The sequence below is a fragment of the Scyliorhinus torazame genome, chromosome 2 (assembly GCF_047496885.1).
Source record: "Scyliorhinus torazame isolate Kashiwa2021f chromosome 2, sScyTor2.1, whole genome shotgun sequence".
Taxonomy (NCBI): domain Eukaryota; kingdom Metazoa; phylum Chordata; class Chondrichthyes; order Carcharhiniformes; family Scyliorhinidae; genus Scyliorhinus; species Scyliorhinus torazame.
In genome coordinates, this window is record NC_092708.1 from 247,476,092 (window position 1) to 247,503,905 (window position 27,814).

Genomic DNA, 27,814 nt, shown 5'->3' on the forward strand with positions numbered 1-27,814 from the left:
CGGCCCGCGATGGGTCGAAGTCCCGCCACTGTCAACCCTCTCCTGCCTGCATGGATTCAACCACCGTTTGAACGGCGGGAGCAGGCGGCGCGGGCTGGCTCCGGGGTCCTGGGGGGAGCGCGGGGCGATCGGGCCACGGGGGATGCCCCCACGGTGGCCTGGCCCGCGATCAGAACCCACCGATCAGAACCCACCGATCTGTGGGCGGGCCTGTGCCGTGTGGGCACTCTTTTTCTTCCGTCCTTGCCTATGGTCTTCACTATGGCGGAGACGGAAGAGACCCCCTCCCCTGCGCATGCGCAGGGATGGCGTGAGCGGCCGCTGACGCTCCCGCGCATGCGTCGCCCGGTGAAGTCCTTTCGGCACCGGCTGGCGTGGCGCCAAAGGCCTTTCCCACCAGCCGGCGGAGCGGAAACCATTCCGGCGTGGGCCTAGCCCCTTAAGGTGCGGAGAATTCCACACCTTTGGGGCGGCCCGACGCCAGAGTGGTTCCCGCCACTCCATTATGCCGGAACCCCCCACCCCGCCGGGTAGGGGAGAATCCCGCCCCAGGAAACAATTTGATTCCGGCAGGAGCACTTAGTCTCCAGATTGGAGAATCCAGCCCAATAACTTGCGTTCTGATCTTGGTGAAGGGGAAACATGGGTACAAACATCGCATCGCATTTACAGCACACAAACAGCCCACTTGATCCTACTGGTCTCTGGTAGTGATGGTGCTCCACACGAGCCTCCTGCCACTCCACTTCATCTCACCTTGTCAGCATATCGTCCTTCCTGTCTATTCCTTTATCTCTCATGTAGCTCCCCTTGAATAGCTACATGTTTCCACAACGTCACATCACTATGCCCTGCCTCTGTGTGAATGATTCAGTGCGACAGTGAACCCTTGCCCATTAACGTTCTGTAACCCTGCTCCAACACAATCATTAAGTTGCTTGTTTTTAAATAGATTGATCATGGTGTTAAAATGGAGATAGCAGTTGTAAACAGGCCCATTAAGTTGTGCACGGAAAAGAACATGCAGGGAGAATGAAATCTGCTAAAATGTACTTGACAAATTTCACCTCCATATGTTTTTTTATTAAGTTCCTGTACATTCAAATATTTATATTTTATCTCAGGAAGTACCTGCATTTTACAGGGTTACAGATCCAGGTTTCAGTTACTGAGGGACTATGAATTGTGCGATGTGTATGTAGCTCTATTGAATGTAACTGTTCCCAGTCATAAACTTAATCACCATATGTCTAAAACGCCCTCCGAATAATTTGATTTGAGCCTTGCTTGTGTTTTGGGCCAACTGCCTAAATTGGATTGTTCTAGTTTCTAGGCAACCTGCTTGGCTGAACGGAAAGTAGAATACTGCGGATGCTGGGAATCTGAAATAAGAGCAGAAAATGCTGGAATTACCCAGCTGGCCAGGCAACTTCTGTGGGGAGAGAAATGGACCAGGGTTCAATGCCGACCTTGGGTCATTGTCTGTGTGGAGTTTGTAAGTTCTCCCAGCGTTTGAGTGGGTTTCCTGCGGGTACTCCGGTTTCCTCCCACATTCTGAAGATATGTGGGTTAGGTGGATTGGCCTTGCTAAATTGCCCCTTTATATCCATGGATGTGCAGGTTAGGTTATGGAGTTATAGGATAAGGCAAAGTGGACTTGGATAAAGTGCCTTTTCGATGCATCAGCGCAGACTCGATGGGCCAAATGGCCTCCTTCTGCACTGTAGGGATTCTATTATTCGATGAATGTAGGGTCCTCTCATCTCAAATGAGAAGTTCCAAACAAAAGGCCCTAGCAATCTAGGCTGCCCAGCATGCACGTTCAATCTGTGATGATTGATAGCACTGACTGATTGTCTTCCTCTCTCAGATGCGACAACTGTCAGAGGAACCCAGGGCCACGAGGACCCTTATTGACACCAGCGGGGGAGTCACACACAGATCTACCCACATCACACGCTCCCTCACTACCAGGCACCAGTTCAGACATGAGCACATCGTCACCTCAGATGGTTGTGCACTGTGGGGAGGTCACGGCACACTCACATGAGCTGGCAGAGATCCCTGAGCGTTTGTGTGCCATAGTATGTCATGGAGGAGTTAATACAGAGCTTGAGCAATGTATTGATCCTGAACACCGAGTGCACAGCCTTTTCCATTGAGAGAGTGGTGACTCTCATGGAGAGGCAGCTCCAATAGCAGAATCAGGGGTTCCTGGGATTGTGACTGGGCCTGCAAGCCCACACCCTGGTAATGATCTCAGGAGGTAATTGTCAGTGTGAGAGTTGAATGAGGCACCTAGTCTCTCTGCTGGGTGCCCAACCATCGATGGTGAGCAAGCTGGTCCAGACATTCTCACGTCGGCGGACAAGCTGCCTGTCAGCTCTGCGTTCTTCTCACGCCATTCTGGACAAGGGCGGCAGTTCCTCTCCTCTTCTGCCAGTGATCATGGCATCATCTGAGACTGCGATGATTGAGGAGGGTTCAGCCATGTCACAGGCCGCACCCTTTTAGGCCCAGCATGCTCAGGCCCCGCAGGCCAGAGGACGACCGCCAAGGTCATCAGGGCCAACATGGCAGCAGAGTCAGCAATCTTCCTCTAATGTTGCTGCCGGTGAGGGGGGAGGGGGGATGGTCACCAAGGCATAGCGCTCACAAATGTGAATTTAAGACACCAGGAACACAGCATGAGAGCCTTCATTGGTGACTTTTGTGCATTCCATCAAAGTAATGCTTTGTTCCTGTGTAACTGGCCACCATTGATGTTCTGTTCCTTATCGGAACAGAGACTCAGTTAAGAGCTTGACGCAGCCATGGACAGCTGATTGGGACACTTCATTCACATCCCCCACTGACCACTGGATCTGGATGCATATAAATCGTGGGCAACTGTGACCTTCCGAGCCACTGGCATTGGGTACTGACCATTACATTTTGAGGTGATCTTCAGCCCAATCATGCGGCATAACCAGATCACGGTTTCCCTAGACAGGCAGAGCCTCTTGTGGAACTGCACCTCGGACATGTTGAGGTAGCTGGATCACTGCCTGCACATTCTGACAGCAGGATGGTAGCACCTCCTGTAGGTCCGCCGTACCTGCTGGGTTTGTACCCCTGTTCCTGTGCACCTCCTCCCAAAGGTCCCTCCCTGCGATTCCACCTGCAGACACCTGGCCTCCTCTGCCTTATGTCGCACTCTTCATCCTCAGAGGAGGCGCCTCCCTCGCACCCCCACCAACAGCGGAGTACACAATCCCCATCTGCTGAAGTGCAGATGGTACTATAAGAATCCTTCCTGTTTATTTCCTTTGTATCCCCTAGCATGTGTGGAAACATTTACAACTCAGGACGCAAGATTGTTCAATTGGAGTTTATTGTTGCAACCTTTCAACATAAAGATTGTGCATATTCCTGGAAGGGACAGTATTATTCCAGATGCATTGTCACAAGTTTAACTGCTGATAGGTGGCAGATGTAAGATTGGGGGAATTTATGTAGTGGGAAAGGAAGGATCAGTGGATGTGTGTTTTGTGTTTTCTGTCAATTAATGTCCTTCCATTTTATTTCCTTTTTCCCATTTCTTTTATTTTATTACTTTTGGTCCCTGGACCCGTAATGCCATGTGCCTTTAAGCAAAAGATTCAAAGTGAAACAGTCTGCTTGCCAGGACACTGTGTTCCCAGGTTTTGTGCATTTTGAAGAAAGGAAACCAGACTCTTCGGCACCGAGTGGAACTTAGGAACTAGCTTTTGAGGGAGTCAGTTCAATTGGTTAACTGGCAACCAGTGGGTTTGTCAGGGACAGTCATCTGTCTGACAACAGTCAGTGATTGCTTCCTGCATGATGCTTTCTGAGAGAAGTGTTTAGACCTTGGAAGTGAAAGGAACTCTCTTTCTCTCTCTCTCACCTGCTTGCTGAAGTGAAAGAACTGCTCTATTGTTCTGAAAGCAGTGAGTATCTGGCACATCCTTTGCTGTAAACCTGAAATGTTGGTGAGTCTGCAGAGAAAGTAGACAACCTTGCCAGAGAAAACCATTTCAAGCCGACAAGGAACAAGTATCAAAATGAAAGCCTGAACCTCAGAAAGACATTGACTGGACGTTCTCCCAGTGCATCAAAGATCCTTATCCTTTTATTTTTATCAATATTTCTTTTCCCTTTCCATCATCTTTTCCCCTTTGTGTTGTTTATCTGTGTGTGGAGAATGGGGTGAGTTAGGAAGGTAGGTTAGGGAAAGGGGTACTAGATAGTCAGTTACATTTTTTGTCTGTTTATTATAATACTGCAATTAATAAAAGTTATTTGTGTTTTAAAGTTACAAACCTGGTGACCGTAGTTTCTTAGGCTCAACCAAGGACCTCGGGTATTATAAATAAAACCTAATTTCACTTGTGTTGTAACTCTGGATCAAGTGGAGCTAGAATTGACCGCACACTTACCCAAGGTGTTGTAACAGTCCTGTCCCATGCACTGAAGGCTGCAATGGGCAGAAATGTTCCAACAGAATTACCAGAACAAATGAGTTTCCAGAACAAGATTAACAAAGCAAATACCTCACAAGAATCAGAGGAAATGGCCTGAGGTCTCAACAGTAATGCGCCAGCAAACTCTCACCTGAACTTCTAACAGCTCACACAATCGGTGCTCCTGCCCTGAGGTGTTATGGGCCAGGGTTTAGAGAACCCCAAAGTGTATCATGGAGTTCACCTGACCCACAACTTTTACTAGATTGTGGTATGGGGAGCACACGGCTCACTCTACAGGTGTGGTACAGCAGAAAATGGACCAGTGGTTTTTAAAACAAAACAATGTTTATTCTATGAACTCAAGTTAACCTTTCTAAAACAAACAGTGAACGCCTTAGCAACCAGTAAATCAAATACACCCCCAAAGAATACAACATTAAGTAATATGTATGCTGTTCTTTTAACATCCAAAAGACTTAACAAACCTCCAACCAGGAGCACATCAGGGTTTACATTAAGACTGAAAACATTTATACTTCTTCTGAATTCACTAAATGATCCATAGATAGTTTTTGGATGGCAGAGATCAACAACAGTGCAGCTCGCAGACACACCCAAGCTCTTTCTCAAACTGAAACTAAGAAAAGCAGAAGTAGAGCTCAGCTCCACCCACACTCTAACATCACTCCAGTAAAATGAGCAGCTCCATTTCTTAAAGGTACATTTCTTAAACACCCATTTCTTAAAGGGTACTCTCACATGACATAAGTGAAAAGGTGGGATGGCCGCCTGCCCATGTTGCCTGCGTGGCGACCTGAAAATCACATGGACATGGTAAAATTCCAATCAATTAGACTTTTAATACTTTAACTGTCTGCTTAATTGTTGGCAGGAGTGCAGTCGGCTCCCACTCACACCTGCCAACCGAAATGCTGCACCAGTGCGTGTTGATGTCAGGACATGCACACATCTCCTCTCGTGAATTCATGCCCTTCTGGGTCAGGCATATGCCCACTGGAGCATTGTAAAATTCTGGTCAATGTTGAGTCCCAGAGGCTGTAATGTGCTTAATTGAATAAAGAGAAGTTGTTCCTCAAGGTTACGTTGAGCTTCACTGGAACACTGCAGCAGGCCAAGGACAGAGATGTCAGGGTGAGAACAAGGTCGAGAATTAAAATGACAGGCCACCAGTTGCTCAGTGTCATGCTTGCAGACTGAGTGAGGTGTCCCACAAAGCGGTTCCTCAATCTGCATCTGGTCTGCCCAGTATAGAGGAGACCACATTGTGAGCAGTGAATGCAGTGGACAAAATTGAAAGACGTAAACACTGCCTCACCTGGACTGAGTGTTTGTGGTCCTGGACGGTAAGGAGGTAGAAGGCTACAAAGCAAGTGTTATACTTCCTGAGTTTGCATGGAAACGTCCCATGGGAAGGGGATGGGGATATTGGGGTGATTGATGAATGAACTCAGGTATCACTGGGGGACTGTCCCAATCAGAATCATGAAAGGTAAGGGAGGGGAGGTTATGTTTGGTGGTAGCATCAAGCTGAGTGCAGCGGGAATGGTGGAAAATAGTCCTTTGAATGCGGAGGCTAGTATTGGGGAAGGTGAGGACAAGGGGAACACTATTGCGGTTCTGGACGTGAGGGAAAGGGGTGAGAGTAGAAGTGCAGGAAATGTGGCAGGCATAGTCAAAGGCCCTGTCAACCACAATGCAGGAAATACTAATGGAAAAAGGAGACATCTCAGAGCTGCTGATGTGGAAGGTTGTATCATTGGAGTCAAGGAACCAGGAGGATGGAATGTCCTTTATAGGGTGTAGGGTGTGAGGAAGTGTTGCCAAGGTAGCTGGGAGTCAGTGGGTTTATAATGAATATTAATTGATAGCCTATTGCCAGAGATGGAGACAAAAGGCAAGGAGAAGGGAAGAGTCAAAGATGAAGCTTTGGAAACTGAAATGGGGATGGAAATTGAAAGCAACATTGGCAGAGTTTTCCAATTCAGGATGCATCAATGTACCAGAAAAAAGGGAGGGGAGATCCGAGTAGGACTGGAACAAGAAGTGTTCGACATATCTTACAAGAGGACAGGCACAGCCGGACCCATATGGTTACCCATAGCAGCACCTTAATTTGGAGGAGGTAAGATGAATTTCAGGAGACATTGTTCAATGAGAGAACAAGTTCAGGCAGGCGGAGGAGGGTGGTAGTTGTTGGAAACTGGTGGGGCCTCTGTTCAAGGACTAAGCGGAGAGCCCTCAGATCATCCTGGTGGAGTGTGAGAGAGATTGGACGTCAACGATGAAGAGGAGACAGTTAGGGCCAAGAGGTTGGAACACTTTAAAGAGAGGGAAGGTATCAGAATAGGCACAGATGTAGGTGGGAGAGATTGGACATGAGAGAAAGAATTGAATCAAAGTAGGTCTTTTCTAAAGCTACATCCATTATTTCTTCCCTTACAACTTAAACACTAATTTAACATACGTTTGACCTTTGGCGGTACACAAAAACTCAGTTTTCATGAGTAAGTTTGCGCGTAGAAGGGCGGCACGATGGCACAGTGGTTAGCACTGCTGCCTATTGCGCTGAGGACCGGGTGCAATCCTGGCTCTGGGTCACTGTCCATGTGGAGTTTGCACATTCTCCCCATGTCTGCGTGGGTTTCCCCCACCCCCAACCCAAAGATGTGCAGGGTAGGTGGATTGGCCACATTAAATTGTCCCTTAATTGGAAAAAAAATAATTGGGTACTCTAAATTTGAAAAACGTTTGCATCCAGTGTTCCCAGTATCTTGATTGATGGATGTGCTGTGCAATTTAGAACTGACATTCAGAGAAGACACACACTGAGATTCTAGAGTTTAGCTTCACTGCTCTACTCAGAAGCTCATTTCAACTATCCATCACACTCTCTGATTGAAAAAGAGCCTCTCCGCATCAGTCCGAAATTTGACTTTTTCTAATTTGAATCAAAAACCCCTCATCCAAGTTTTTTATGCTCATTCTCAAAAGCAACGCCTGTAAACTTGAAAAGTCTAACGGTGGGAGTTTCTGGCCCGCCTGGACCCGGGATTGTCAAGTCCGGTCATTAGTCAGTGGAGTTTTGGCTCGGCTGCATAATCTCCTGCTGCGGATCCCGGAACTGGGGAAATTCCGGCCCAAGATCTTCCAGCCTAAATTAGGGATTAATCTTAATTATTGCACCTCTCTGAGTTGCCTCCAAATAAAATGTCATGGTGACTAAAATGGGACCAAAGCACGACATCCACTGTCTTGCATTCAGTCTCAGCTTTCTGCAGAGTGACACCGGCCATATGGGTACTCCCACCACCCCATCCCGACACTCCACTCACTGTCGTACCCCCCCCCCCCCCCAACCCGGCTGCCAACCACCGTTGGGGCATCACACAACCCACTGAAGGGCATCGCCCACAGTAGCCCCTACAGGGGCACGGGCGGGGGCCGTGGAGCGTACCGCTGGGTAGGGCAGTGCCATCTGATGGTACCCCTTGCACCAGGGATGGCTGGTAGGGGCAGAGGTTGTCATGGTGCCGGACACCGATGGGGCAAGGGCTGGGAAGATAAGGGGGGGAGGGATATGCGCGGGCAAAACCTGCAGTGCCAACGGGTCACCATGTAGCCGTTGAACCTGGTTGGGCATGGAAGTACACATCATGCTAACATGTCGGCCTTTCACCCCCCACAGACAATGGATATTGGAATTCAATCAACAATGGTGGTCCTCCTGCTGGTCGCCGCAGCCCTGGGGGATGAACAAAGAACAAAGAACAAAGAAAATTACAGCACACGAACAGGCCCTTCGGCCCTCCCAGCCTGCGCCAATCCAGATCCTTTATCTAAACCTGTCTCCTATTTTCCAGGGATCTACTTCCCTCTGTTCCCCGCCCATTCATATATCTGTCTAGATGCATATTGAATGATGCTATCGTGCCCGCCTCTACAACCTCCGCTGGCAAAACGTTCCAGGCACCCACCACCCTCTGCGTAAAAAACGTCCACGCACATCACCCTTAAACTTTCCCCCTCTCACCTTGAAATCGTGACCCCTTGTAATTGACACCCCCACTCTTGGAAAAAGCTTGTTGCTATCCATCCTGTCCATACCTCTCATAATTTTGTAGACCTTAATCAGGTCCCCCCTCAACCTCCGTCATTCCAACGAAAACAATCCTAATCTACTCAACCTTTCTTCATAGCTAGCACCCTCCATACCAGGCAACATCCTGGTGAACCTCCTCTGCACCCTTTCTAAAGCATCCACATCCTTCTGGTAATGTGGCGACCAGAACTGCACACAGTATTCCAAATGTGGCCTAACCTAAGTCCTATACAACTGTAACATGACCTGCCGACTCTTGTACTCAAGACCCCGTCTGATGAAGGCAAGCATGCTGTATGCTTTCTTGACCACTCTATCGACCTGCATTGCACCTTCAGGGTACAGTGGACCTGAACTCCCAGATCTCTCTGTACATCAATTTTCCCCAGGACTCTTCCATTGACCGTATAGTCCACTCTTGAATTAGATCTTCCAAAATGCATCACCTCGCATTTGCCTGGATTGAACTCCACCTGTCATTTCTCTGCCCAACTCTCCAATCTATCTATATTTTGCTATATTATCTGACAGTCTTCCTCGCTATCTGCAACTCCACCAATCTTAGTATCATCTGCAAACATGCTAATCAGACCACCTATGCCTTCGTCCAGATCATTTATGTATATCACAAACAACAGTGGTCCGAGCACGGAACCCTGTGGAACACCACTAGTCACCTTTCTCCATTTTGAGACACTCCCTTCCACCACGACTCTCTGTCACCTGTTGCCCAGCCAGTTCTTTATCCATCTAGCTAGTACACCCTGAACCCGATACAACTTCACTTTTTCCATCAACCTGCCATGGGAAACTTTATCAAATGCCTTACTGAAGTCCATGTACATGACATCTACAGCCCTTCCCTCATCAATTAACTTTGTCACTTCCTCAAAGAATTCTATTAGGTTTGTAAAACATGACCTTCCCTGCACAAAACCATGCTGCCTATCACTGATAAGTCTATTTTCTTCCAAATGTGAATAGACCCTATCCCTCAGTATCTTCTCCAACAGTTTGCCTACCACTGACGTCAAGCTCACAGGTCTATAATTCCCTGGATTATCCCTGCTACCCTTCTTAATCAAAGGGACAACATTAGCAATTCTCCAGTCCTCTGGGACCTCACCCGTGCTCAAGGATGCTGCAAAGATATCTGTTAAGGCCCCAGTTATTTCTTCCCTCCCTTCCCTCAGTAACCTGGGATAGATCCCATCCGGACCTGGGGACTTGTCCACCTTAATGCTTTTAGAACACCCAAAACTTCCCCCTTCCTTATGCCGACTTGACCTAGAGTATTTAAACATCCATCCCTAGCCTCAACATCCGTCATGTCTCTCTCCTTGGTGAATATCGATGCAAACTACTCATTAAGAATCTCACCCATTTCCTCTGACTCCACGCATAAATTCCCTCTTTTGTCTTTGAGTGGGCCAATCCTTTTTCTAGTTACCCTCTTGCTCCTTATATACGAATAAAAGGCTTTGGGATTTTCCTTAACCCTGTTAGCCAAAGATATTTCATGACCCCTTTTAGCCCTCTTTATTGCGCGTTTGAGATTTGTCCTACTTTCCCGATATTCCTCCAAAGCTTCATCAGTTTTAAGTCACCTAGATCTTATGTATGCTTCCTTTTTCATCTTAGCTAGTCTCACAATTCCACCCGTCATCAATGGTTCCCTAATCTTGCCATTTCTATCCCTAATTTTCACAGGGACATATCTGTCCTGCACTCTAATCAACCTTTCCTTAAAAGACTCCCGCATTTCAAATGTTGATTTACCCTTAAACAGCTGCTCCCAATCCACATGCCCGAGCTCCTGCCGAATTTTGTTATACTTGGCCTTTCCCAAATTTAGCACTCTTCCTTTAGGACCACTCTCGTCTTTGTCCATGAGTATTCTAAAACTTACGGAATTGTGATCGCTATTCCCAAAGTAATCACCGATTGAAACTTCAACCACCTGGCCGGGATCATTCCCCAATACCAGGTCCAGTATGGCCCCTTCCCAAGTTGGATTATTTACATACTGCTCTAAAAAACTCTCCTGGATGCTCCTTACAAATTCTGCTCCATCTATGCCTTCAACATAAGTCCCATTCAATGTTGGGGAAGTTAAAATCTGGTGACGCCTACCCTATTGCTCCTACATTTTTCTATAATCTGTCTACATATTTGTACCTCTACTTCACGTTCGCTTTTGGGAGGCCTATAGTAAAGTCCCAACAATGTTACTGCACCCTTCCTATTTCTTAGCTCTACCCATATTGCCTCAGTGCTCGAATCCTCCATCGTACCCTCCTTAATCACAGCTGTGATATCATCTCTGACCAGTAATGCAACTCCTCCACCCCTTTTACCTCCCTCTCTATCCCTCCTGAAGCACCTATACCCTGGGATATTTAGTTGCCAGTCTTGCCCTTCCCTCAACCAAGTCTCAGTAATACCAATAACATCATATTCCCAGGTACTAATCCAAGCCCAAGTTCACCTGCCTTACCTGCTACACTTCTCGCATTAAAACAAATGCACCTCAGACCACCTGTCCCTTTGCGTTCATCATCTCTTCCCTGTCTACTCTTCCCCTTAGTCACATTGAGTTTATTATCTAGTACCTTACTGGCTTTAGTTGCTGCCTCTTTACTGATCTCTAACTTCCTCATCTGGTTCCCATCCCCCTGCCACATTAGTTTAAAACCTCTCCAACAGTGTTAGCAAAATCACCCCCTAGGACATTGGTTCCAGTCCTACCCAGGTGTAGACCATCTGATTTGTAATGGTCCCACCGCCCCAGAACCTGTTCCAATGTCCAAAACTCTGAACCCCTCCCTCCTGCACCATCTCTCAAGCCACGTATTCATTCTGACTATTCTTGAATTTCTACTCTGACTGTCCCGTGGCACTGGTAGCAATCCTCAGATTACTACCTTTGAGGTCCTACTTTTTAATTTATCTCCTAACTCCCTAAATTCTGATTGTAGGACCTCATCCTGTCTTTTACCTATATCATTGGTGCCTATATGCACCACGACAACTGGCTGTTCACCCTCCCCCCTTCAGTATGTCCTGCAGCCGATCTGAGACATCCCTGACCCGTGGACCCGGGAGGCAATATACCATTCGGGAGTCTCGTTTTCGACCACAGAAACACCTGTCTATTCCCCTTACAATTAAATCCCCTATGACTATAGCCCTGCCAGTCTTTTTCCCGCCCTTCTGTGCAGCAGAGCCAGCCACGGTGCCATGAGCCTGGCTACTACTGTCTTCCCCTGGTGAGTCATCTCCCCCGACAGTATCCAAAACGGTATACCTGTATTATCATAGAATTAGAATCATAGAATTTACAGTGCAGAAGGAGGCCATTCGGCCCATCGAGTCTGCACCGGCTCTTGGAAAGCACCCTACCCAAGGCCAACACCTCCACCCTATTCCCATAACCCAGTAACCCCACCCAACACTAAGGGCAATTGTGGACATTAAGGGCAATTTATCATGGCCAATCCACCTAACCTGCACATCTTTGGACTGTGGGAGGAAACCGGAGCACCCGGAGGAAACCCACGCACACACGGGGAGGATGTGCAGACTCCGCACAGACAGTGACCCAAGTCGGAATCGAACCTGAGACCATGGAGCTGTGAAGCAATTGTGCTATCCACAATGCTGCTGTGGGAGATGACCGCAGGGGACACCTGCACTGCCTTCCTGCCCTTTCTCTGCCTTTTGGTCACCCATTCCCTGTCTCCCTCACCAATCCTAATCTGCGGTGTGACCAACTCACTGAACGTGCTATCCACGACTTCCTCAGCATCGCGGATGCTCCAAAGTGAGTCCATCCGCAGCTCCAGAGCCGTCATGCGGTCTAACAGGAGCTGCAGCTGGACACACCTCCCGCACATGAAGTATACGTTTTAACGTTTTTAAAGAGGTAAACTTACCTTCCCGACAGACCCCTGGCCACTGCCACCACTGAAAATCTGAAGGCCGCTTCTCCTGCAAGGTAAGTTTTGCATGGACTGCAGCTCTGCGAGCTGGAGCTGCTCGAGGAGGAGGAGGAAACTGCAGCAGCGGAGCCTGCCCCAGAGGGACAGAAGGCAGCCGCCCAGGATGGTGGGCTGGCCACACAACAGGCTGAGGAGGAGGAGGTGCCAAGGAAGCGTCGCATGGGACCTCATGTGTACCAGCAGAGCCTGTCATTCGAGGACCTGTCGGACCAGGAATGCCGTTGAAGACTCCAGCTCAGCAGAGACACAGTGCGTCTCATCTGCAGATGATGGCACACCTGGCACCGCGGGGGTATGCAAGAGGACACCCGCTCCCAGTGGCCGTCAAGGTGTTGGTCACTCTGAACGTTTATGCGATGGGCTTCTTCCAGGCGCTGAGTGCGGACCTGACCGGGACCTCACAGACCTCGGTGCACAGATGCATCCATGCACTCATGGAGGCCCTATATGCCCAGTCGGCACAATACATCCAGTTCAATGAGGACCAAGCCCACCAGGATGCCCAGGCAGCGGGGTTCGCCGCTGTCACCGACATGCCCCTGGTCAAGGGGGTGATCGCTGGGATGCATGTCCCCCTATGAGCACCTGCAGATGACAGGTCACTCAACACAAACTGGAATGGGCTCCACTCAATGAACGTGCAGCTGATATGTGACCATCAGCTGCGCATCATACACGTCTGCGCTCAATACCCAGGCAGTGTGCATGATGTCCTCATCCTGGCACAGTCAATGATTCCTGACATGTTCAAGACGACCCCCCCCCCCCCCCCCGCCCCCCCCGGCTGCGGGGTTGGATCCTGGGTGACTGGGGTTATCCACTGTGGTCATGCTGATGACGCCTATCCGGTGGTCACAGATCGACGCGGAGACCTGCTACAATGTCGCCCATGCAGTGACCAGGAGCTTGATCGAACAGTGCTTTGACCTCCTGAAGATGCCTTTCAGGTGCCTGAACCGCTTTGGAGGGGCCGTCCAGTATGATGCTAAGAGGGACGCGTCATGGCAGCCTGCTGCCTCCTCCACAACATTGCGCAGCAGAGGGGTGACGTGTATGAGGAGGAGGCTGAATGACAGGCCTCGTCCGACGAGGAGGATGTGGGGGCGGGGAGGATGGGAAGGACATGAGCCCCGGGCAGGCATGGGAGGCCGCACGACGTGTGCGCCCAGGCCAACGCGCATGGGACGCTCTGATTCCTTCCAGATTCAACAACTGGGGACGGGATGGACAGAGCCGGGGGGGGGTTGGAGAACTGGCAATTGGGCACGGACACTACATCCCACCCACACACAATCCCCTCCCTTTGCCTGCAACCCCCCCCCCCCCCCCCGGTGATACATACCAGCCGCACTACGGGTTGCAGGCCCTGGGTTGGCAGTAACCTTGGAGGGTGATGACAACCCACTCTACGATGAGTTCTGGTGTTCCACATTGTTTGACAATGTCTGACTCCTGCCCACGGTAGCATTTTACACCTTCCGCCTGGGCGATCCCTGCATTCGAGCTGGTTATTCCATCGCATAGTTCCATCAAATCCGTAGGATGCCGGTGGTGGGGACAGTCAGATGGGGGAGGGTGGGGAGCCCAGGCCACCCACAAAGTCTGCCCATTCTCTCATCTCCCCCCCCCCTGCGCTACCCACTCTGGCAAGCCCAGACCAGCCCACCCTTCACATCATTCTGACAGAGTACCGAGGCAGGTTTTAACAATATGAACAGGTGTTTAATGTGACAACGTATATACAGATTTATGCCCTAGCCTCTAAAACTAAACTCTGCCCTGCAACCGTACCAACTTAACTGGCCTTACGGGCTCAGTCTTGATGGATCCCCAGATGGTTCTGCCTGCTGTCCACCTGATGCGCTAGGGACAGGAGGGAGGGAGTCCGATGTGCTGTGGTGTTCCAGCACCTCCCCTGCGGGAGTCATCGGCATGGGCCCCGCCACCTTTTCCTTCCTCGGGGTGCCCGATGGCCCCCGGGGTACTCCATGGGATGAGGGTGCCATCTCTGAGGCTACCCCACCACCTGGTGCTGCCAGTCCTGGAAGCCTGCTCTGGTCTCGACCAGGTCTGCATGCTCGGGACCATGGAGCACACGGAGTGGACCATCTCCGTCTGGGACTGCGCCACATCACCATTGACTCTGCCACCACCTTCTGGGTCTGTGCCACATTAGCCAGTGACAGAGCCATCTCTCTCTGGGACTGGGCCACCTCCCTCTGTGTCTGTGCCACATCGGCCAATGCCTGGGCAATGCCGTGGCCTGCTGTGACTGGGCCACGCTCAGAGGCGCTGCTGCAATTTCCAGGTGGCTCTGGCACATGGCTGCATTTTGGACAGCAACCCTGTCCTGGGCATTGACTAATGCCTGCACAGAACTCCCCAAGCCTTGGACATGCTGATCCATAGCCAAAACCACCGCGGACGCAGTGGTCAACACTACCTCCCGCATGCGTTTGAGCTCCTACTGCAGGTACTGAATGCTCGCCGACAACCCCTCATGTAGTCCCTGGCTCTGTGACTGCATCGCCACAATCGATGGGACTGTCCGTTCCAGAAGCCCAAACCCCATCTGGATGGCAGCTAGTTCCTGGGATCGACTTGCACTCCGACCGTCTGCCCCCTCAGGAGTTCCTACCTCCACCTGCTGTACCGGATCAGCTGTGTGGTGAGCACCCGAGAGTGCCACAGGAGCCTCTTCACTAAAGTGCCCAACCGAGCTGAGAGTCTCTGGGAGGATGGAGACAGCTGTGACAGGAAATCTGTGTCCAACATCGGACTCGAGCTCTGGGGTGTCCTGAGTCTTGGATCGAGGGCTGGTGGCCGACCTGATCTCCTCGTCGCTGCTGGGCTCATGGGGGGGCTCCGGCTGAGGCCCTGGCTGGGGGCGGGGGGACCACATGGACCCCCCCAACTCCAGTAGGTCCTGCAAGGCACAAGACAAGACGCATGATTAGACGGCAGTCTGAGAGGGGAGTGGGGTAGGGATGAGGGTGAGGGTAGGGGTGAGGGTGAGAGTGGCGTGACGGGGTGATGAGGGTGGTGTGGGGGGTGAGGGTGGCGGTGAGAGTGAGGGTGATGTGGTGAGGGTGGTGCAAGGCTGGTGTGAGGGGGGTGCGGTGACACATGTGTCACGGGGAACCGCAACGCAGCAGAGTCAGCAGGATCTCACTTCCTTGTCCACGGCCGATCTCCACCCTAGCGGCCTCCCTTTCCTCTGGGCTGCCGACCATGTTCAGCACCTTCTGCTCTACTATGGTCATGGGCCGCAGTTCCGACGGTCCCCCTCCAGTTTTCTCCCGCTCCTGGTGGTTAGGAGCGACCTTTTCCTGCGAGGGTGGAGGGGGCAGGGAAAACAGAAAATGACAGTGTTAGACAGTCCAACACGTGCAGCCCAGGGGGTGGGAAGCTGGAGCCTCAGTGGCCAGGGCACCCGGCCATGACGGCCGGTATGGGTGCTGGCATGTGGTGCAGGCTGCCAGTTTGGCCGCCCTCCAGGTTGGGGGGTGGAATGGGTCGGGTTACGGGCGAGAGCTGGTGCCAGGGACACAGTGCTGCCTGTGATGTTCTTTGTGTTGCTAAATTCAGGATGGTTGGCGTATCGCTCACAAAGACCACAAAATAGCTTTAACTTGAACAAAGCTATAAATTTAATAACACTACTAATTTGGACTCAACACGTACTCCTAAATAATACACAGTTGATAATTAACATATAATTTACCCTCACCTACAACTAATCTCTACACTTTTATAAACTATATCTGCTTTTACCCACACTATCTTTCCTTCAGTCTGTACTCTAGCTAATTCCTTCACTTCTCTCCCCACCAGGCTTAGCAGCAGTGTCTTATATACTTGGAACTCTAGCTCCCTCTAGTGGTTGATCTCTACATTGCATTAATCTTTGCAGATCTTACATTTAAGATAATACCACATCCCCCTTTTGTTTGGAAAATAAAAATGATTATAAACTTTGTTTGTGATATTTCTCTTTGAACATTACATGAACTGGTATTAATCATAAACTTCTTTTAATTTAGGTAGAGGTTTTGTTTGTTTGTCATAGTTCTCTTTCTGCTTCTTTTTTCTTAATCTGATATGGTTGTGTATCTCTTGATGATCCATATCTGAAATGGTTATCTCAGGTAATGTGGTGCAAATTCATCTACCCATTAGCATCTGAGCAGGTGATAATCTAGATGACAGTGGTGTTGCTCTGTGCATCAACAATGCCAAAGATAGATCTTTGTTGTCATCAATCACTTTATGGAACAATATTTTGATTATTCCTACATCCTTCTCTGCTTTGTCATTTGATTGAGGATGGCATAGGCTTGATGTGATGTGATTAAAGTTGTACTTTTCTGCAAACTGTGTCCACTCTCAGCTTGTGAAACAAGGACCATTGTCAGAGACGACATGTAATGGTATCTCATGGTGTGCAAAAATGGATTTTGCTGCACGTATGACAGATCTTGCTGATGAATCATTCAGCGTCATCTCCTCGAGATAATTGGAATAATAGTCGATGATTACTAGATAGTCACGACCTTTAAAGTAGAACAAATCCATACCAACTTTGATCCATGGATTGGTGATGAGTTTAGTTTCTTCCATACTTTCTTTGAACTGCTCAGGTTGATGCATTTGGCAAATTGTGCATTCCTGTACTTATTGATTAACATCTCTGTTGATTCCAGGCCAATATACAGATTGTCTTGCCCGTCGATGACCTATTTCTATACCCTGATGATCCTCATGAATCTGTTGCAGAATTCCTTGTCGGAGGCTTGCAGGAATCACTCTCCTATTTCTTTTGATTAGGAAACCATCTATTACTGTGAGGTCATCTTAGATATTCCAAAAGGCAGAGCAACATACATTGGGCCATCCTTCATTACGATATTTCATTACCCTCTGGAGAGTCAAATCCTTCTCGGTTTCTACTTTGATGATTTGTACTTTTCGGTCAGACACTGGAAGCATCTCGGCAATGAACGAGGCTTGTGCTTCCACTATGTGTACAATATCTGTATTTGATGTGTCAGTATCAGAGGTAGCTCTGGATACGGTATCCGCAACAACTAAGTCTTCCCTTGGCTCTTCATATTGGTCAGTCGTAGTCTTGGTTGTGTGAACCCTTTCAACTAGGTTTAACTTTTCGCAAGCTTCCATCCCTATTAACGATGACTTATTATCTTCAAACTGCTGTTTAAATAATGTCCAGTTTTGGCACAGTTTACCATTTGTCCTGAAGTAGTCAGGCTTCTTGAGAATCTCCATCTTACGATTTGTCTTCTGTATAGATTTTTTGACCCATTGTTTTCTTCAATCTTCTTATGCTAACTTTTCTAATCTAACTGCTTCTTACTTGTAGAAATAAACTCCTGGTGCCAGGTGGTGTTCTTTGTGTTGCTAAATTCAGGATGGTTGGTATAGTGTTCATAAAGACCACAAAATAGCTTTAAATTAAACAAATCTATAAATTTATTAACATTACTAATTTTGATTCGACACGTACTCCTAAATAATACACAGTTGCTAATTAACATATAATCTACACTCATCTACTACTAATATTTACACTATTATAAACTATGTTCTGCTCTTACTCACATTATCTTTCCTTCAGTCTGTACTCGAGCTAGTTCCTTCACTTCTCTCCGCATAAGGCTTTGCATAAATGGCTTATATACTTGTAACTCTAGCTCCCTCTAGTGGCTGATCTAGACATTTCATTAACACTTGCATTTCTTACATTTATGATAATACCACACTGCCTACTCACCCTGGCCGCCCTGAGGCGGTCGTGCAATTCTTTTCAGCACTGCTGGTCAATCCAGATTGAGTTGCTGATGGCACTGACAGCCTCTGCCACCTGTTCCCAGGCACACTGAACGGTGACGGCTAGCAGCCTCCCTCCCGGGCTGGGGTACAGGGTCAACCTCCTCTTCTCCACCGCATCCAGGAGGATCTCCAGTTCGGCGTCGGTGAATCTTAGGGACGCTTTCCTTGCTGCCATCTTGTTGGCTGGGATGGTGTGTGTGGGGAGTGAAGTGTGTCTGTGCGGCTGCAGCTTGTCAGCCTCCTTAGTGTCAATCTTGGACCCGGCGAATCTGGCACCATTTCTCAATGGAATTGATTGTGTTCCATGTGACGCCGGTGCTAGCCCCTTAACAGTAGCTGAATCGGTCCAGGTGTGGTGCCAGTTTTGCTGTCGTAGAACTCCACGAATCCTGGAACATGATGATGGATTTGAGGGCACAGCAGACTCCATGAAATGACTGGATGCAACAGTTCCCAGAGTAAAGAAATGACTACGACCATTCGGATCAGGAAGAGGGTGGGAAATTAGCCCATAACATTAACCTGAAGCTGAAGATGCCACTATCCTGCAGCCAGAGTGTACAGGCAGCTACATCAACATGTCTGAGATCCAGGGCCAGAGGAGTCCCTACCTTTCTAGGGAGACTGCAACCTCCATATGCTAGATAATTGGGCCAGAGAATACCTCCAACTGTGTTGGTGGCCACCCAATGCCAATGACTCTGAAGGCCACAGTAGCCCTCAACATTTTGCCTCTGGTTCTTTCCAGGAGTCAGTAGGGGATCAGTGTGGTATGCCCTAGGTAAAAGGTTAAGTGATGACCATTAGCTGCTTTCCCCTTCGAGGGGAGGGCTAACTGGTAGTGATTTAACCTGAGGATCATCACATCTCAGACGAGGGACAAGGTCAAGAAGGCGGGAACTTCATGAATAATCTCAGTCGGTACAGGGATTGAACCCACGCTGCTGGCTTGTTCTGCATCACGAACCAGCTGTTTAGCCAACTGAGCATGGCCAACGCACCTAACCTGCACATCTTTTGACTGTGGGAGGAAACCGGAGCGCCTGGCAGAAACTCACGCAGACACGGGGAGAACGTGCAGACTCCACACAGTCAGTGACTGTCTTGGAAATTATAATAAAGACAAATTCTTTGAGGAAATTTCTTTACACAAATATTTGCGGAGAGGGGAGTGGTCTGGCTGCATAGTCATTCCACAGCACTCTGAGTTATACACTTGAAATCCATTATATTTATAGTGTGAAATAAACAACTTTGGAGAGATAAACCTTGGGAACAAACGCAAGCGGATATATGAATGTTTTGCCCTTGGTTTAAAAACAATTCGAATACGCATATTGTTGTCCTTCGGAAGAACTTATCATAATCAGGCCGAGTCCAAAATACCGAGCAGTATTTTGTTTACAAGCTGTTCAAAAGCAGTGTTAAACTATAGTCAAGCATTCCCAGCATGCTTTAGCAAGTGCCTTTCTTATAAAATACAGCCACGCAGCTAGATAAAATGAATACCCTTAAGCGGGCAATTAATCCCTTCTACAGTGACCCAAGCCAGGAATCGATCCTGGGACCCCGGAGCTGTGAAACAACAGTGCTAACCACTGTGCTACCATGCCGCCGTGGAGGCACAATGTCTCAACACCTAATACCGTGAATAATATTTTGACAAAAGAAAACAAATTTGAAGACTTTTGCGGTATGCAGTTTAATTATAAATTGATAATTAATCTTTATCATAGAATTTACAGTGCAGAAGGAGGCCATTCGGCCCATCGAGTCTGCACCGGCTCTTGGAAAGAGCACCCTACCCAAGGTCAACACCACCACCCTATCCCCATAACCCAGTAACCCCACCCAACACTAAGGGCAAGTTTGGACACTAAGGGCAACTTATCATGGCCAATCCACCTAACCTGCACATCTTTGGACTGTGGGAGGAAACCGGAGCACCCGGAGGAAACCCACGCACACACGGGGAGGATGTGCAGACTCCACACAGACAGTGACCCAAGCCGGAATCGAACCTGGGACCCTGGAGCTGTGAAGCAATTGTGCTATCCACAAGGCTACCGTGCTGCCCCTAAACTTTAGAGTGGAAAAACAAATTAATGACTTGAGGCATAATGTTTTTAAATAAGGAGTGGTGTTAAATCATTGTTTGTAAAGAAATATGTACTAATTGCTGCAGGAATGTAGATCTGGGGTATCACATTTTACTGTTGAACATGTGCTGAGTAACAATGGGCCCCGGGACCGGAAAATCCGGCGAACCGTTTAGAAACCCGTTCGCTTCCGCAGCACCGGAAGATCCTGCCAGCGGGAGGGACCTTAAAACCCCGCTAAAATGTATCAGCCCACCATCTACAGGGAGAGCTGAAAGAAATGCACTAGATGAAGCTCCAGCATTTTAAATCTGAACTCTCCCATATATGAGGACCAGAAGACAGAACACAATCAGTAAGTGATAAGGTGTCAATTAGCTGACTGGCTCGGAGGCAGACCACTGAAATCAGAGACCAAACAACGCAGAAAAAGTCTGTCACCCAAGGCCTGAATAAAGATAATCCTTTTCATTCAAACCCGGATAACAATGATCCTGAAAATGCACCAGAAATACACCAAAGCATTGATCACAGAAGGCCATGGGTGCAGACAGATGTCTCATCTCCTTGTCTTTGCTGCTTTATTCAAATTCTTAAAATAGAGGGCTTTTTATTCCACAGGATTCAAGCTATTCAGCTGCTGACATGTCAGCTCCTGACCTGTCAGGAAAATGACATGGGGCATGGGGAGTGGGGACAATTTGTTATTTTTGCATCTATTCTGCACATGCATATCTTTGTTGGTATCCCACCAATGTTTAGCTCATCACCATGTTTCACAGGCTTCTGGTGCAAAGAGTGGAAGGATGTGATTGACAGGCCTTTCGTTTCCTTTCTGGTTGTAAAAGGAGGTTCATTTATATGACTGTCAGTGTGGCAATAGACAAATTCCTGTTAACACAACTGATGTCAGGAGAATGTGAATCTTTGTAGAGAGGCGAGTGTTATCTCTTAGCTGATCTGATTAAATGTTACTTGTGGGATAAATAGTTTCTGAGATAACATTTAACACATCTCTGCAGCTCTTGTCAAAAAGCCACATTGAAGGAAAAAACCATCTCTCTCCATTTAGATTGGACATTTAAGCCCAGAGACGATAATTTCAGATAATAGCCTTTGAACACCAGACATATTTATGTGATATTTCTGATGACATTTTATTGGAGCTGGTGAGTTAAATAACAGTGGAATGACTATGTTAAATGTATACCAATCTCACAAATAGTAATTGCTAGGCTTCAATTCACCAAATTATTTGTTTCTGCCTATTCTTTTTCTGCTTTCACTAATTTTTCCGTAGATTTGTTCTTTTGTCTGATTCTATTGTGAACAAGTGCTCAAGGACAGGCAAACTTCTCGTGAACTGCCTGAGTGACTCATCCTGCAACTTTCTCTCCCTCTTTGTGAGACAGGCCTCTTGATGTGCTTCCTAATCTAGTGGATTCCTTAACAACATTCCACTTGGTGTCTGGTGACAGGATTGCTCCGGACAACCACTTGCTTGTGTTTGGATGAACTTAGGCTTCAAAGACTCCAGGTTGGAAAGTCCAAAAGAGCACATGAAATAACCTTGAAGCACTTTAGTAAATGTTATGTCAGAAAAAAAATCAAGCATTGTAGCCACCTAAAGTGGCCAACTCCCGATTTAAAATGGCGAACGGCAAAGGCTGATGGGAAAGTCAGCCAACAAGACAAAAACCAGCAGCTGCAGGTTTGCTGTGTATTTACCTCTGCAAAACCCAGACTACATCGATACCAGCGACCATCAGCACAACAAAGTAAACAGCCATCTGCATACTGATGAGCAATCCCCGGGATCAATAAGTAACATTTTGACACACAAAGCAAAGCCAGACTCCTCGGCGCCAGCAGGGGCCAAAACAAAGGAGGTGAACGAGCACCTCAAGACCGCCCATCAATCAGGGAACCGCTCCAGTATTGGAGAAAATCGAACCAAGCAATTGGAACAAAGTCCAATCACTTGGGACCAGGTACAGGGTCCGCCCCGAAAGGCGGGAAGCCCCTGGGGACGATAAGAGTTGAGCCCCAAGTTCAAATCGCTCACTTTACTCTTCTTCACTCGTCACCTCTCTTCAGCAGTTCTCGTCACCTCTGCATCCTGCCCGGGTCACCCAGCAAAAGGAACCAACATTGACCGTGACCGGCGCAGTGACTCCAGTGATCATCGAAGCCAGTAAGTCTTAATTCAATGCTCGCTACGAGATAGGCGCTCCTAGCTACCAATCCGTACCAACTTCTAATCCCGCAGACTCAGAACCCGAACGAAAGGCCATTTGTTCCCCTGACCTGGTGGGCCAGTTCAAAGTTAAGTATAGGCCTGTTAGTTATAGAAGTAGCTTAGACGTAGAATTTATGCATGAGTAGCGATCACTGTGTATAATAAATGTGCTTTGATTTAAATCTTACTAATCGGTGTATTGGATTATTGATCATTACTCGGACTTGAACCTCGTGGCAGTATCATAAAGATACCTGGCGACTCGAGAGCAAAGGTAATAAAACAGAGCAATTGAACCAAGGAGAAAATCAGCAACAGCATCTCGTGGTTGGGGCCGGAATAATAATCTTTATTAGTGTCACAAGAAGGCTTACATTAACACTGCAATGAAGTTACTGTGAAAATCCCCTTGTCGCCACACGAGGTGCCTGTTCTGGTATACTGAGGGAGAATGCAGAATGTCCAATTCACCTAACAAGCACGTCTTTCGGGACTTGTGGGAGAAAACCAAAGCACCCGGAGGAAACCGACGCAGGCACGGAAAGAACGTGTAGACTCCGCACGGACAGTGACCCAAGCGGGAATCGAACCCGGGACCCTGGCACTGTAAAGCAACAGTGCTAACCACTGTGCTACCATGCCGAAGGATAGAACTTGAAAATGGAATTACCTCTCAGCCTAGTGTCCAAAGTCCAGAAATCATAGGGAAAGACTGCGTGCAGCTACTTATATATCATAATCAAGTAATAGCTTCAATTCTCACAAGTAGGCTTGCATTAACACTGCAATGAAGTTACTATGGAAAGCCCATAGTCACCACATTCCGGCACCTGTTCGGGTACATAGAGGGAGAATTCGCAATGTCCACGATTCTCCATTTGGGAGACGAAGCCCCCACGCCAGTGAAAACAGTGGTGGCCTACGCCAGACAAACTGGTGCAAAACGGCCACCAATTCGCCGTTTTGCTGGGGGCTAGCAGGGAGTCAGCGTAGAGCTCCCAGCTCTAGCTGCCGATATGCCCGGAGAATTGCAGATTCCGTGGCCGCAGACCCGGACCGCAAAATAGTACCCCCTTTCGGCCACTCGCGCGCCCCGGACAGCCCGCCCACAATGCCCCCGGCCCCGAATGAAGCCCTCCTGCCCGCAGATCAGCCTTCCCACGACTGTGGACTGCTGGACTGAGTCTGCAGCCGCCATGCTAAGTTCACGAGGGGTGAGGCCATGAGAGTCTCATGCCGTCGGAAACTCGTCCGGTCGGGGATGGAGCATTGTGGGGCGGGCCTGAGCAATGGCCTGCGGCCGTGGATACGTGGTGCGGCGTACTCCTAGAATACGCCACTTTTCAGAGGGGTGGAGCATTGCGAAAGCGGCGCCGCCCCTGATTTTGGTGTCATCGAGGATTCTCCGCCCCCTCACCGAACGCATTTTCACTGTCGGGGAGCGGAGAATCCAGCCCCACGTCTTTCGGGACTTGTGAGAGGAAACCAGAGCACCCGGGGGAAACCCACACAGACACAAAGAACAACAAAGAACAAAGAAATGTACAGCACAGGAACAGGCCCTTCGGCCCTCCAAGCCCGTGCCGACCATGCTGCCCGACTAAACTACAATATTCTACACTTCCTGGGTCCGTAGCCCTCTATGCCCATCCTATTCATGTATTTGTCAAGATGCCCCTTAAATGTCCCTATCGTCCCTGCTTCCACCACCTCCTCCGATAGCGAGTTCCAGGCACCCACTACCCTCTGCGTAAAAAACTTGCCTCGTACATCTACTCTAAACCTTGCCCCTCTCACCTTAAACCTATGCCCCCTAGTAATTGACCCCTCTACCCCGGGGAAAAGCCTTTGACTATCCACTCTGTCTATGCCCCTCATAATTTTGTAGACCTCTATCAGGTCGCCCCTCAACCTCCTTTGTTCCAGTGAGAACAAACCGAGTTTATTCAACCGCTCCTCACAGCTAATGCCCTCCATACCAGGCAACATTCTGGTAAATCTCTTCTGCACCCTCTCTAAAGCCTCCACATCCTTCTGGTAGTGTGCCGACCAGAATTGAACACTATACTCCAAGTGTGGCCTAACTAAGGTTCTATCAGCTGCAACATGACTTGCCAATTCTTATACTCAATGCCCCGGCCAATGAAGGCAAGCATGCCGTATGCCTTCTTGACTACCTTCTCCACCTGTGTTGCCCCTTTCAGTGACCTGTGGACCTGTACTCCTAGATCTCTTTGACTTTCAATACTCTTGAGGGTTCTACCTATTCACTGTATATTCCCTACCTGCATTAGACCTTCCAAAATGCATTACCTCACATTTGTCCGGATTAAACTCCATCTGCCATCTCTCCGCCCAAGTCTCCAAACAATCTAAATCCTCCTGTATCCTCTGACAGTCCTCATCGCTATCTGCAATTCCACCAACCTTTGTGTCGTCTGCAAACTTACTAATCAGACCAGTCACATTTTCCTCCAAATCATTTATATATACTACAAAGAGCAAAGGTCCCAGCACTGATCCCTGTGGAACACCACTGGTCACAGCCCTCCAATTAGAAAAGCATCCTTCCATTGCTACTCTCTGCCTTCTATGACCTAGCCAGTCCTGTATCCACCTTGCCAGCTCACCCCTGATCCCGTGTGACTTCACCTTTTGTACTAGTCTACCATGTGGGACCTTGTCAAAGGCCTTACTGAAGTCCATATAGACAACATCCACTGCCCTACCTGCATCAATCATCTTAGTGACCTCCTCGAAAAACTCTATCAAGTTAGTGAGACACGACCTCCCCTTCACAAAACCATGCTGCCTCTCACTAATACATCCATTTGCTTCCAAATGGGAGTAGATCCTGTCTCGAAGAATTCTCTCCAGTAATTTCCCTACCACTGAAATAAGGCTCACCGGCCTGTAGTTCCCTGGATTATCCTTGCTACCCTTCTTAAACAGAGGAACAACATTTGCTATTCTCCAGTCCTCCGGGACATCCCCTGAAGACAGTGAGGATCCAAAGATTTCTGTCAAGGCCTCAGCAATTTCCTCTCCAGCCTCCTTCAGTATTCTGGGGTAGATCCAATCAGGCCCTGGGGACATATCTACCTTAATATTTTTTAAGACACCCAACACCTCGTCTTTTTGGATCTCAATGTGACCCAGGCTATCTACACACCCTTCTCCAGACTCAACATCTACCAATTTCTTCTCTTTGGTGAATACTGATGCAAAGTATTCATTTAGTACCTCACCCATTTCCTCTGGCTCCACACATAGATTCCCTTGCCTATCCTTCAGTGGGCCAACCCTTTCCCTGGCTACCCGCTTGCTTTTTATGTACGTGTAAAAAGCCTTGGGATTTTCCTTAACCCTATTTGCCAATGACTTTTCGTGACCCCTTCTAGCCCTCCTGACACCTTGCTTAAGTTCCTTCCTACTTTCCTTATATTCCACACAGGCTTCGTCTGTTCCCAGCCTTTTAGCCCTGACAAATGCCTCCTTTTTCTTTTTGACGAGGCCTACAATATCTCTCGTTATCCAAGGTTCCCGAAAATTGCCGTATTTATCCTTCTTCCTCACAGGAACATGCCGGTGCTGAATTCCTTTCAACTGACACTTGAAAGCCTCCCACATGTCAGATGTTGATTTGCCCTCAAACATCTGCCCCCAATCTATGTTCTTCAGTTCCCGCCTAATATTGTTATAATTAGCCTTCCCCCAATTTAGCACATTCATCCTAGGACCACTCTTATCCTTGTCCACCAGTACTTTAAAACTTACTGAATTGTGGTCACTGTTACCGACATGCTCCCCTACTGAAACATCTACCACCTGGCCGGGCTCATTCCCCAATACCAGGTCCAGTACCGCCCCTTCCCTAGTTGGACTGTCTACATATTGTTTTAAGAAGCCCTCCTGGATGCTCCTTACAAACTCCGCCCCGTCTAAGCCCCTGGCACTAAGTGAATCCCAGTCAATATTGGGGAAGTTGAAGTCTCCCATCACCACAACCCTGTTGTTTTTACTCTTTTCCAAAATCTGTCTATCTATCTGCTCCTCTATCTCCCACTGGCTGTTGGGAGGCCTGTAGTAAACCCCCAACATTTGTGACTGCACCCTTCTTATTCCTGATCTCTACCCATATAGCCTCATTGCCCTCTGAGGTGTCCTCCTGCAGTACAGCTGTGATATTCTCCCTAACCAGTAGCGCAACTCCGCCTCCCCTTTTACATCCCCCTCTATCCCGCCTGAAATCTTCTGAAATCCCTTCTGATCCTCGAAGGACTCTCTGTTAGGCGCACAGGCGTGCTGTTAATACAGCTAGGAGATAACCTCAAGCACATTGCTAAACATGCTGGCATGAAGATTTGTGCTTTGTTCTGTGTCATAGCTAATTAGCTTTCTACTGTATAAAAGCAATTCTCTGCGGAGCTTTGACAAAGAGTCATCCACACTTGAAGCGTTAGCTCCCTTCTCACTCCACAGATATTGTCAGACTGGCTGAGATTATCCAGCATTTTCTGTTTTTGTTTGTAGCTTTCCTCAATATTAATTTTGAACCATCAATAATATTCTGGCTGATCTAGAGAAGGCTTGCCGTGAGAAAGAGTGGATTTGATGTTAGCTGACGAATCCTCTTCACTGACCAGTTTTAAACAAATGGCTGTTTTAGGTTTTTTTGCTGTTACTTCAGCTCCTGAGGAATTTCAGAAACGACCTCATGAAGCACTTGAAAATCAAGAAAGAATTATTTTTGTGGCAAATGGTTTTTCCTTCTCGCGTGTGCTGAGCAAGGCCATAACCAGAAAGAGGAATTAAATGTTGAGATGAGGCTGACAAAAAAGGCATCAAACAAGAGTGACCACATTTCAAAAAGTACTTAATTTGTTTTAAAACGCTTTGTGCCCCCTCCCCGGGCCATGAAGGGTGCCACATCAACGCAAGACTTTCCTTTTTCTTTTATTTGCACCAATGTTATTCGAGGAGACTGTGGTAGTATGTATTAGGGGCCATGTGGGACTGGAAGCCCTAATGTCATTGGC